This window comes from Tauraco erythrolophus, chromosome 9, assembly GCF_009769465.1.
Source record: "Tauraco erythrolophus isolate bTauEry1 chromosome 9, bTauEry1.pri, whole genome shotgun sequence".
Classification (NCBI taxonomy): domain Eukaryota; kingdom Metazoa; phylum Chordata; class Aves; order Musophagiformes; family Musophagidae; genus Tauraco; species Tauraco erythrolophus.
In genome coordinates, this window is record NC_141473.1 from 16,689,030 (window position 1) to 16,701,413 (window position 12,384).

Genomic DNA, 12,384 nt, shown 5'->3' on the forward strand with positions numbered 1-12,384 from the left:
AAGCAGCCTCACCATCAAGACGCTTCGCTGCACGGAGGCAGCAGCAGTTCTGCAGCTTCAGCTGCTCCTTCCCCACTTCCCTGATCCCTCGAGAGGGGAACTGAAAGGTGCACCCATCCAAGGCAACCAGGAACCCTAGGATTATTCCTCAACATCTGCACTTCAGACCGGCGAGCACTTCCCTTCCTCTTCCTGTCCCACTGCAATTATGGGCAGAGCACGGCACTGCCGACCTCTCCAAGGTGCTTTCACAGCCCTGCCCTCCATGATGGTGGGACATCAGCATCCTTCCCACCAGCCACCCCGACACAAGCTGCTTTCCTCCCACAGCACAAGGAGAGTCCTTGCTCCGTCTGGTCAGACATGACTTCCCTGCAGTGGGACCCAACCTCCTCCCCTCCCAAAATGTGCACAATGAACAGTCACCCTGCAAGTGCTGCCCAGCCCGTCCCATACTCAGCATGGCTTGTGAAACAGTCCCACCCAGCCAACAGCTGAAAGAGCATGGTGACAACACACATCACCAGCCACAGCGAACACACGGGTTCCTCGGAGCCCCCATTTCTCCCTAAACTGCACACTGCCCACCTGAGCCCTGGAAAATCAGGAAGAGGGGATGCTAACACAGGGAGGAGAAAAACCTCCCACTGACAAGGTGCAGACAACTTCCAGTGAGAGCGCCAGCCGGGGATCCAACCAGGGAAAGGCTTTCTGCTGACAGGACCGCTCTGTTTATCCAGTCCGACTCACCTCCTGGGAACAAAGCGGGTTTGTACTCAGCAGGAACAGCTTCCTCAGCACGTCCCTCCCCACCCCCAGCCGTGTCTGCTGCAGCCAGCACACTAAGCCCCAGCCCCCAGCCCCCTGCCACCCTCACCTCTGCCGTCCCATCCGTCACTCCTATTGCTCTCCACTGCCTTCCCCGTAGCACGTGGGCTCCTTGGGGCACAGCCTGTCCCTTTGTCACCAGCGTTGTGCTGTCTGTACAAACAAAGAGCCCAATATCCAGCAGCCAACAGCACTTTGCCACCAAAAAGACATGAATGGACTGGAGTGAATCAGGAGCACAAAGAGCTGTAGTTCAGGGTAGCAGGAACCTACTGAGGCAGAAGGAGTAACAGTATTAAAAACATGACCATCTGGAGCAGGGAAAAAGATGGAAGAGCCATCAATTAGCTTGGAAATACTAAAGACGAGGGAAGAGCCTTGCACTATTGAAGGTGGGGTGGCCAGGACATGCTGCTGCATGCTCTGATGGGAACGAGAGAGCAGCAGCGACAGGCACAGCCGCAGCCGCCCCTTGCAGGCACCCAGGGCTGCCCTCCACCCCGCAGACAGGCTGCCAACTGCGGCACAGGGCACCACTGAGCTCAGGGTCCTAGAAATCCTTGCCATGCTCTGAACTTCACAGCTGCGCCTGACAAAGGGAAAAAAACTATTGCAGGCGTTAACTGCTGCCTCCATGAGCACATGATGGTACAGTGAGATTTCTTCCATTTCTTCTGTCAAAGGTGTGATGTAAGAGTGGGCTGAGGAGTGCAAGGATTACAGCATGTGTGCTGCAGAGCCGAACCTTGGCTTTGCTGCAGTCACTGGGGCTGAGGTTACGGCCCTCTCACTCCCCAGTGCTCACATCCTGCCCGTGAAAACAGCAATGTCACTACTTTATCTCACCTCCAGCTCTGGGGACTCATTCATTAAAACGTACAAGATTTCCCACTGAGACAGAAGATCGAGTGTATTAATTGCAGTTATAATAAAACATGGGCACTAACATATTCATGTGAAAAGCATTCCCTGAGAGCTAGCCCATGAAGCAAGAAAGTGTGAAGTAACTTCTGAAACTGCCAAAAAAAGAATCCCAAGAAGCTCATGTTCCCTCAGCAGTACCAAGAAGAGCAGGATCACTCCCTGACTCCATCTAGACAGTATGCCCCTGTATTCGAAAGTGGTGAATCAGTCTTGGGGGTTTGCTTGCTCCATAACATGAACAGAACACAAAATACTGTGTTTTCCAGGATCTTGGCCTTGTCTTACTTCATGGAGTGCTGCCTGCCAACATTTTTTCCAAACCCCCACCTAGAGAAGGAAGCCTCGCAGCATCTTCCAGACTGGAAACTTAACTGAGTCCAACTCTTCAGGCTTAATGATGGTCCGAAGCTTCTCCCAGATCCACCCTAGACCTGGTGAAAACAAACATCCAGCAACAGCACGCGCAGAGGCTCCAGAAGGAAGAGCAGACTGCAGGGAGAGCCGGGCTCCGCCTGGATCCCCAGTGAGTCATGGCTCCTGACAGCTGGCCAAGCACCATCCCCTCTCACCTCAAGGATGGGTGATCCCTGCCTGCCAGGGGGAGGGAGGGAAGGAACGCTCCTCCGCAACTGAGCAAACACTGGGACTTCATGCTGGCAGAGGTCAGGATTGCGAATGTCAGGACTCCTGCCCCCGCCCAGCAGCAGACCCACATCCAAAGAGAGCCTCACTGCGCAAGTATGAAGCTGCAGCGCAGCAGCGAACTCGCTCCACTGAGAACACGCTGTCTCTGTCTCGCTGCCTGACCCTGTACAAAGTAGGTAACGTGGTGCTGGCGCCCGGCTGCAGCCCGCCTGGTGCCAAACTCCGGGCCTGACACAACAGCGTTGTGCAGCAAGGCAGAGAGTGGATTCCCAGGGTGTTAATCACACTCCACAGCCTGCCTGCATGCATGCTCAGCACACATTAACATTACCTCCATGGAAGACTGCCTATCCCATTTCGTCATTAGCTCTGGAGCGTGTCTGGTCCAGTGTGGGCTGATGAAAGGAGAGACTAGAATGAAATTACAGCTATTAACTCTGTTACAATACTGTTTTGAGACCCTCAGCACAGACTGCATCAAGCCACAGCAGCAAAGAGAAGGCATTTACATACTGACTCAACTAACTACTTCTATCCCTCCTCTCTTTTTGCAGCTGAAATTGGAGAGGGTAAGAATTCTCAGATAATGGACTCACCAGCACCACAAATAATAGTCAGGCACTTGCTCAAAGTGCCATCACTTAGATGGAAGCAGACCTACTGAAGATGGTGATACAAATGCCCTATTTGCATCTTTTTGATGGTAAGGGTGAGCAAAGAGTCTCTGATAAGTTTCTGTACCTTAGAAATGGGAGCTCTGTCTTCCCTGGTTTTGCTGAAAGATGCTGAAGCAAGGATTTCAAGCACTTAAGACATAAGGCAGCAACATGAAGAGACCGTCTTAGACTGATTACAAAAAGCATTATGAGCCCCAGTTAAAAGGAGAGACCCCAAGGGTCTGAAGACAGTTAATCCAGTGGTATACCCAAAGTGCTGATCAGATCATGAGATAAAAAGCAGTAATGGACGATGCCACAGGTTTAGCAGCAAGAAAACTAAACTAAACAGGTGCTATAACCACTTCTTTCTCTCTAAATACTTTTCAGCTTCTTACTCAAGCAGTAGCACTGTTAGAACTGGCTATGGTCAGTATGACAGCACCATAACTGAGAAATTAACATTTCACCAAACAGACCAAAACATGCAGTGTGGGCTTCTACAGGCATACTTGGTTTGCACAAGAGGGACAAGTGGATTCTTGTGCAGCAGATGTCTCAATCTCTATAAAAACCTTAGAGCCTGCCTGAGCAGCAGACCAGGAAGGAGTCAGATTCCCAGAAACATACAAAAGCCAAGTTTGTTGCAGAATGATTTAAAGAAATTAATATTAAAAATACTAAACAAATACTGCCAGTGATCTTTTTTTTTTAAATTGAAAAATGCCATGCATCTCACCTAGGCCTTTTCATGCCTCCTTCCATGCATTACAGCTCGAGACAGCGATGCCCTCAGCCCTGTTCAGTGCACAAGATGAGATCCGCCGCAGCTCTCGCTGCTCTCCAGGCTGCAGGATCGGAACCTAACATGCAGTGAGAGGAAACCAGGAGCGATGCTTGGCTTCTCAGGCCATCATGTCAAGAACAGAAGCTTACTAACTACATGCTGAGACATTCCTACCCTTTTCCTCCGCTTCTCCCTGTGGTGTTCAAATATGGACAGCTCTCCTTTCCTCCTCCTTACTCTGTGGCATCTGCCCAGCCTGCATGGTCCTCATCCCCACTTCAAGGGTATGACATTGCCAGCACACCAGCACGCCCTGATTGCTCATGCCAGGCTTCAGAGCTGCGCAGCCACAGGCAGTCACTCCCCCCTGCTTGGAGCAAAGCATGCTGCTCTGTAAGCTCCCGGAGGTCCTTGCTCTGCTGCACATTCCTGGGTGGCAGAAACAATACCCTGTTGAGCCAGGCTGCCTGGGCCCCAGTTGGAAATAGTGCCAATGCAAGGACTGCAGCTCCAGCAAACTGCAGAGCTGACCCTAGAAACCCCAGAGAACAGACGAGGTAGCAAGCAGGGCAAAAACCTGCCGAATGGTGCGGAGGAGAGGAGCTTTCTCCCACCAGGGAAAAGCTGACTGCTGCAGCCTCTTGTTAGGACATGCTGCTTGTCTCAGTAGACCCCAAAGAGCCCCCCTGCTGAGTTTCATATAGTGGGAAACAGAAGATCTCCTCTCATGCACTCCATCTCCTAACCCCGTATGACTCCCAGGCGGAAAAGGAATCTCCTCACTTTAAAAGAAATAGCTTTTTTTCCTTCATCTGTGACTTGACATATAAAAAAATCATTAAAATGAGCACAATTAGGTTGGCTTGCCAAGCTCTCCAGAACGAGGACTGCCAAGGACAAGGGCTGCTTGAGCAATCTTTGGCCTCCCATTGCACACGTGTGACAGTTTGGGTATTTGTCGCAGGAGCTCTGCCATGTACCACACAAGTAATTCAAACCCCTTCTTCTTCCCTCCAGCTTGGCCCTGGCTGTCACAGCATTCTCACCTGCTCCGTTGCATGATATGGCTGGGGACAGGCTGGTGGCATTTGCATGGGCTAAGCGTAGCTTGGGTAAGAAGGAAGAGGAGCTCGTGCTGGGTCAGGCAGTGAGCAAAGGAAAGTCATCTGGAAACTCGAGCACAGCATCAATTTTTAATGCAAAGCAGAACACCTTGCCACAACATGTGAGCAAGGAGACTGTGATGGATATTTAGTCTCTGGCAGTGGGGACCCAAGCCTGCAAAGGCCAGAACACCAGCTCAGGAGACAAGAGCTTCCCAAATTCCCCATAGAGTGGCTGCATGCACCTTACAGACACCATTACTGAGTCCTGTCTTCTCTCACCCCGAGATACGCAGTTGTCTCTCTTGCCATTTTTGCAGGCAAGCTAAAACAATACAACTTACAATCAGGAACAGACAAAATTCCAAGAGCAGCACCACTTTTGCTGTGCGGTACCCGTGGCTAGGCTCCCAGGAGTAAGTAGTATACAATCACAAAATTAGTCGTTACACCCCGAGTACATATCCGAAACAGGTTGAACTGGGGCTACAAGAACATTCCTCAACACTGGAGCACTTGACTTTGCACCCTGAATGATATTTTTCAAGGTAGTTTTTGGACAGAAGCCCATTATGATGCTTGGGTTGCTGGGCAGGGAGTCCAGAAATCTGGAAATTACTCAAGTTTGATGTGGAAGCTCTGTTCTTAGCCCGCCTTCACCCCTGTTCTGCACTGCTCATTATCTCCAAAGAACCTAAAACCTCAGGAGGAACTCTGCTCATACCTGGCACCATATGAACCTCTTCCTTTCAGAGTCCCTAGGTGCTCCTGAGAAGGAAGCAATAGATTTTAGTTCCTAACAGAAAGGTTCCAAAAATAAGACAAAGTAAAAGCTGAGTCACTCAGAAGTGAGGTTGAGCAATCCTTAGAACATGATTAGAAAAATACTTTTGCTACAGGTTAAGAGGAAATTATCAGTTAAGGTAGAGTAAGCTAAAGTTAGCACAACTCAGGCTGTCCCACCCAAGCTCACATCACCACTGTCACAAAGTCCATCTGAACAGTCACCTACTGGAGGAACACCTCAGCTGCACACTGAACCCTGAGACATCACACAGCCACGCTTCCCACGACGGCTAGCAGCGCCAGTGCTCTGCAGGGCTCTTGACTGTCACTCCTTTCCTGTCCTCCACTGCTAAGTTCCTCCCGTCCCATTGCTAAGTTAACACTTCTCTAAAGTCACTATACGTTCATACCAGTTTCTAATGTCACTGCTAATCCTAAGCAGAGCAGCTGGAGAGAGAACTAAAACCTTTGGCCTTGGCAGGGCAGAGGATTGCGAGAACAGAACAGAAGAGGCCAGCTCAGAGATGTGGGCATTATCGAACTACGGAAGGCCTTGCAAACGAGCAGGAGACATTTAGACACAATGCTCAGCACAACTTGCAGCCCGAGCAGTGAGTCAGGATGAGTGGGATGACAGTGCCGTCTTGTAGCGTGGTATAGAGCCTGTATTTGGCAAAGCATCTGCAAACCTGCGAATCCTGTATCTACAAACTCTTTCAGGCCTTTTGCAGAGGAAAAGAGAATCGTAATGGAAGCGAAGGAGAGAATGGCAGAGGCAAGGGGAGAGCAAGCCTTTTCAGAAGAAACCGAAAGTCATGGAAACATGACAAACCTCAAAACAGATGTTAATGCTTATGACACAACTAGAGGCTTCTTAGGTGCTATATCAAGGAGAACGAGATGTGAAAGGACGGAGGCGGGGGAAGCAATTCAAACACCAGGAAGAGCAGCATGTTTGAACTCAGGGGCCAAATTGTGTCAAGGATGGGAGACACATGAGGATGGGAGCAGCTGAGACACTGCTCAGGGTCAGTACAGGAGCAGCCTCTCAGATGTGGAGGGTGAGACGAGCCTTCATTCCCCTGGCGAGGCCACTGGAGGAGGCACCTCCAGTTCATCTCTGTTGAACTACAAGGCGACAGTGTCAGGCTGGCAGCAATGCAGAGGGTTTTGCATTTGCCAGAGTGAGAACAGGAGGGAACTCTCAGGAATTTTTCTTCCCAGGCTAGCGCGAAAAGAGCAGATGCTCTCAGAGGAGCACCCTGCAAAGACACAGCACTGCAGCCCAGAGCTTTTCTGCCATGTGCAACCACCCATGTCACCCTTCATCAACACCACCACTCCAGGTTCTCAGTGCCAGACCGCTCCAGGCCCTGGATGCCCACACTGTTTCTACAGGCCCAGCTGCTCCCCTGCAAGAGGCTGTCGAGGCAATGCCAGCTACCACCAGCCGCATGCCTGCCTGGTGGGTGACCACTCCGGGTCATCACTGGCTGCACAGACGCTGTTTAAGAGACTAAAATTCCAACAGACGCAAAGTGGGGAATAGACAGGCAGCTCCTGCTGTACCCACAGCTGCTCCACGCTACTGAGGTGCCCGAAGCGCTCCCAGGGCAGCGTGGGCACCGTGGGATGGAGGTGGCAGGGCACAGCGAGCACCCAGCCAGGCGGCGCGGGGCTGGGGGGCCACACGCTGCCGCAGCCGGCTGGGGGCACGAGGGGACAGCACCCACCCGAGCCGGCAGCACCCACCCGAGCCAGGGGCACCTGCCACTCCCGCGCCGGCCAGCGCGGCCCAGGACAGCCCCCGGGGCTGGCAGGGCCTCGACCTCGGCCTCGGCGGGGCGGCGCGGGGCACCGGGTGCCGGCGCGGGGTGAGAGCGAAGGAGGCGCCGGACAAGGCGGGAGGCGCCGGGCTGCAGCGGGGGCCGCGGCAGAGCCGGGCCGCACCGGGGGCCCGGCGGAGGCGCAGGCCGGCTGGCCGCGGGGACGCGCAGGGCGGGGGGAGGCGGGCTGGCGGCCGGCGGGGCAGCGGCTAGACCAGGCGGCGGCGGGCAGGGAGCGCCCGGCTCCCTCCAGCCGCTCCAGCAAGTCCCTACCTTCTCCCAGGCCGCTCCGGGCGCCGCGGCCGCTCCTGCCCTGCGGGTCCCGCTCCCGCCTCCGCCCCCTGTGGCCGCCCAGCCCCGCCAGGCCCGGCCCCCAGCGCCCGCCCGGCCTCGCAGGGCCCCGCCCGGCCCCGCGGACCGCCCCGCTGTCCGGCTGCCTCCGCTCGGCCCGGCCTGGCGGCCTGGCGGGGTGCAGCTGCGAGGTGGCGGCCAGGGCCGGCGGGACGCGCCGGAGCTGCTCCGCGGGGCCCGGTCCGCACCCCAGGGACCCCCGAGTGACATGGAGACATCCCCCTTGGCAGCACCGCTCGGTCACAGACTTCGAGGCGGCCCACCGCGGCGACCCACGGGGACACCCGGGCTTGGACTTGGGACGCGCTGCCCAGTGTGGGGTGACAGGCGTGGGGATGTGGGGCACAGCCACCCCCGTGGCCGCCAGGCCGGGTACCACACCTGCATGCCACGCACCCGTGCTAGGGCGCTGGCAGAGCGTCCAGGAGCCCGGCATGGAGCCTCTGCAAACCCTTTTTGACTTTTTCCCTACAAAGCTCTGCCGCCTTGCAGACACACGCAGTGCTGGGGCTCCCCTTCCCCGCTGTTGCCTTCTCCTGGGAGTCTCTTGCTGCCTCATGGGCAGCAGCTTTGGCAGCAGCTGACGAGTGGGTTTACACTGTCCATCTGGTGCAGTCTCAGTTCTGCTACTAGGAACTGGCTTCGGCTGCTTAGATGTGCTGTGAGATCACACCAGAGCATCGAGATGGAGAAAACCCCAAATAATAATAAAGAATGTGACAGGGAGGGCCAGTCTGTGCATCACATAGGGGTCAGGCACACCAAGTACACCTTGTCCCACACTGGTTTTCCTGGCAGGCCAAAAAAAGCCTCTATGCCCCAAGGGATACCATCCCTCAGAAATATGCTATAAAGTCCCAAGTCTCTCAGCCCCCACAGCAGTTATCGCCGTTTGGCACTTGTTTGTGCATTTAGCTACACTTCTCCATAGCAACCACCCAGATCCCAGCTTGGCATGCCACCAGCCATGAGCGGGGTGTGCGGAACGCATCACACACGCCACTGTTGGAGTCGCGGTAGTACGTGCACAGGCTGGGCGCTGACTCCTTGCTCGCTCTCCTGCAGCAGGGACCCACGCTGCTGGCACGGCGCGATGCCGTTAGCGGAGGTCCTGAAGCTGCACAGGGAGCTGGGTCCTCTCTTCCTTGCAGGTACAATTGCTTGTATACAGTTTGCTGGAGCTGAAGAATGGACACCAGCCCCTGCCGCAAAGCTTTAGATGTTGTCCTCTGAGCCCCAAAGTTCTGCTGTTCTTGTCTGTTGAGACAGTTTTTGAGCTCTTTGCATCATCCCAATCCCTCTCACAGCCATTCAGGTCACTGCCATGACCAATCCACTTCTGCTGACATCTCCAGCAAAGCTGCCTCACTCTTTCTTTGAGTTCAGCTATTTGTATTTTCCCTTTTTCTGCCTCCTTTGTGCCAGCCACAGAAACCAGCATGCATCACATGCACAGAGTCCCGTCCACCTTCCTCCGTGGGGTTCCTGCTCATCACAAGATCTCCACGGTCTTGCTTCTACGAGTTATGGCTCATTTTTCTGGGCCTGGCTTCACTTTGTTTACATGTTTCTCCAGTGTCTGCATACAATTCTGGTTCCCTCATCTCATCTCATCTCATCATGGGTAAATGAGAATGGAAGAAGTTTCAGAGGCAGGCAATGAGGATGCTCAGAGGCATGGGAACAGACTGTACAGTGAACAACTGTGTAGCCTGGGACTTTTCAGCTTGGAAGAAGGACATAGGGCGGGGCAAGAGGTCTACAAAATCTTGAGTGGCCCAGAGAGGATGAGAAGGATTGACTGTTCACTGTTTCTTGTCACACAAACCTGTCAACTGCTTTTGCCTTGACTGGAGCCTCAAAAGAACGCAAAACCATTGCACTGCAGATATATGTCCAAAGGTTTAGTGCTGTTTTTAGCCCACGCTTCTTGCAACACTGGGGGCTAAGTTCATGGCGAGCCTTTGAGAGGCATGCTTAAGAGAGTGCTGCCTCGGAAACATTTTGTAACCAAGTTTTCACGTGGAGAGCTCAGCCATGGCCAAGTGGAGCTTTACCAAACTGTTCAACGCAAAAATATTCAGAGCTGGGAGGAGAATGAGCTGGACAAATCCCAGCCCAGAGACAGAGTCCTCCAGTATGGGAAAAAGCTTGCCACCAAGACTCTTAACTTTACTGCTGCTCTGCTGACCCCACAGCAGCCGGTGAGGGCAAGTGACTGCTCGTCCTGTTTCAAACAGAGAAGAAATACCCCTTCTCTTACTCTGCCCTGAAAACAATGGGAATTGAGAGAGTCTTGCATTTTCTAGGACCACAAGAGGGCAACATGAGAGCACCCTGCAGCCCGCAGGCTCAGCCCGGCGACCCGTGACACTGCTGGGAAGCGGGTGGCATCGGCAGCTCTGTGCGGGCTCAGCATCACCCTGTCCAGGGACCACCCGGCTGAATTAGCCATCTGAAGGCTGCTCCCTGGGAGCCCTTTCCTCGTTCTCAGCTTCATGCACATCCTCAGAGGTGAGCGGTTAGCTCAGCTGGCTGAGCTGGTGCTGCAGTTGAGGGCAGCAGTATCTTCCCACACATGGATCAGACGTGTGGTGGCAGCAGACCCATCTGCATGCTGCACGGGGTCAAGCCGTGGGACGTAGGGTGGCTTCCCTCACGCTGCTTGCACGTCCACCAGGAAATCTTTTTGATGGATGTGTACTGACAGGCGGCTTCTTACAGGAGGGTCCAGCATCTGGGGTGATGCTGCTGGGCTTGGCTGGGGGAAGAGGTGTTAAACCGCACAGGAGTTTGAACGTGTCAGCCTCACTGTCCATTTTCCTTCTACCACCAAAAGACAAAAAATTGAGAGAATCTGAATTCAGCTTTTGTTGTGAATGTGGAACTGGCCAGTGTCTCCAGCCCACACTGGCCTCTGCAGACTGAAATCACCCACAGCCACAGTTAAGTGCACTACCATTTCTGCACTTTTTTGCAATAGTCTGAATAGATATCCTCTGAGGGACAGTTTGCTCTGCTTTTCCAAGAACAGGCATGAAAGAGAAACAGCTTCTGTTCACGAGCAGAGCTACAAGAGTGTGTGTGTGCTGCTAGGGCTCAGAATGCCACTAGCATCTTGTAGCAGATACAGAGGAGGGGATGGTGAGGGATGAAGTGCCGAATATCGCCTATGCAGTAGGGCGGTAGACTGCTCACAAGAGATGAAGAGATGTTTGCAAAAGAGGAGGAGCAAGGGAATGTCTGGGGGACGCTTTCTGGACAGGCTTGAGACATGGAGGGAGTCAGTGCAATGGAGGGCTCTATGGGGGCAATTGGGATAACCAGCCCCACCATGTGCTGGAGCACATGGGTGGGACTGTTTATCCCTCTGGAGCTACTTATTTTCTATGAAGAATGCTAGAAAGGTTTTGCTGGCTTAAGGTATTTTTACCATGGAAATAACCAGTTTTGTTTCTACTCTTGCTTTCTCTCCAAACCTGCCCAGTCAGTTTAAGCATAAGGTCCAGCCTGTAGTACCCCACCTCATTGAACTATGAATCATGTCTTCCCTAATGCAAATACAATTCACATGGCTCATGCTGTACCTGCACAGCACGCTGCTGGCATCAAGCATCCATGCTTCCCTGTTGCATGTTGACAGTACTAAGGTTCAGGGAATTTGTCTTGAAGGAATATCGAATCACCTGTCTTGCACTCCTACTCATCACTAGTTGTCAGACCTCACCTAATTGCTCCTGTGCTCAGACTAATAGTTTATGTTGGCTAGAGCAGACCCTTCAGTGAGCCATCTGGTTTGGATCTGAAGACATAAGGAGACAGGATAATCCTTTGCTTTTGCCAGCGTGTATCGCTTCAGCCTGTCTGACCACAAATAATCCAAGCCAGCTACCAGAAAGTCCCATCTGCACATCAAGATAAATGTGATGTCACTAGCCAGATGACGACCTTGGACCACCTCCTCCCAGGGCTGCGTTTCTGCTTGTGGTGTTGCCAACCAGTGATAGCTGTGCTATGCGTGGGACAAACTGTGTTCAGAGCTGGTCACATCACTGACTGCTTTAAAACTGACCTGTGCCTAGCTTCAGGGTCTTGTCCTGGCTTTAGCTGGGACAGAGTTAGCTCTTCTTTTTAGCAGCTAGAAGAGCTCTGTGTTTTGGTTTTACTCAGAGGCAGCAACTATCCTTACCCGAGGGAGAAGCATGGCACTCGCACCCAGAGGACTACTGCCAGGATTCACGCACCCAGCTTGTGAGCGCAGCAGTCAAAGACCAGGGCCTGGATTCATTCTCCCTGGTATGCACCAGCGTCTGGGCATCCCATGTGGGCTGTGGCAACTGAATCCAGGAGTAAAGGGCGCAGAGCTCTCCTAGATGGAGCGAGAGCAGAAGAGCTCAGCAGCTGCAGACATGCTGCCTGGGGAACCGCAGCCCAGGCACATTTTGTTGTGAATGACTTCACGATTTGCTCAGGGATTA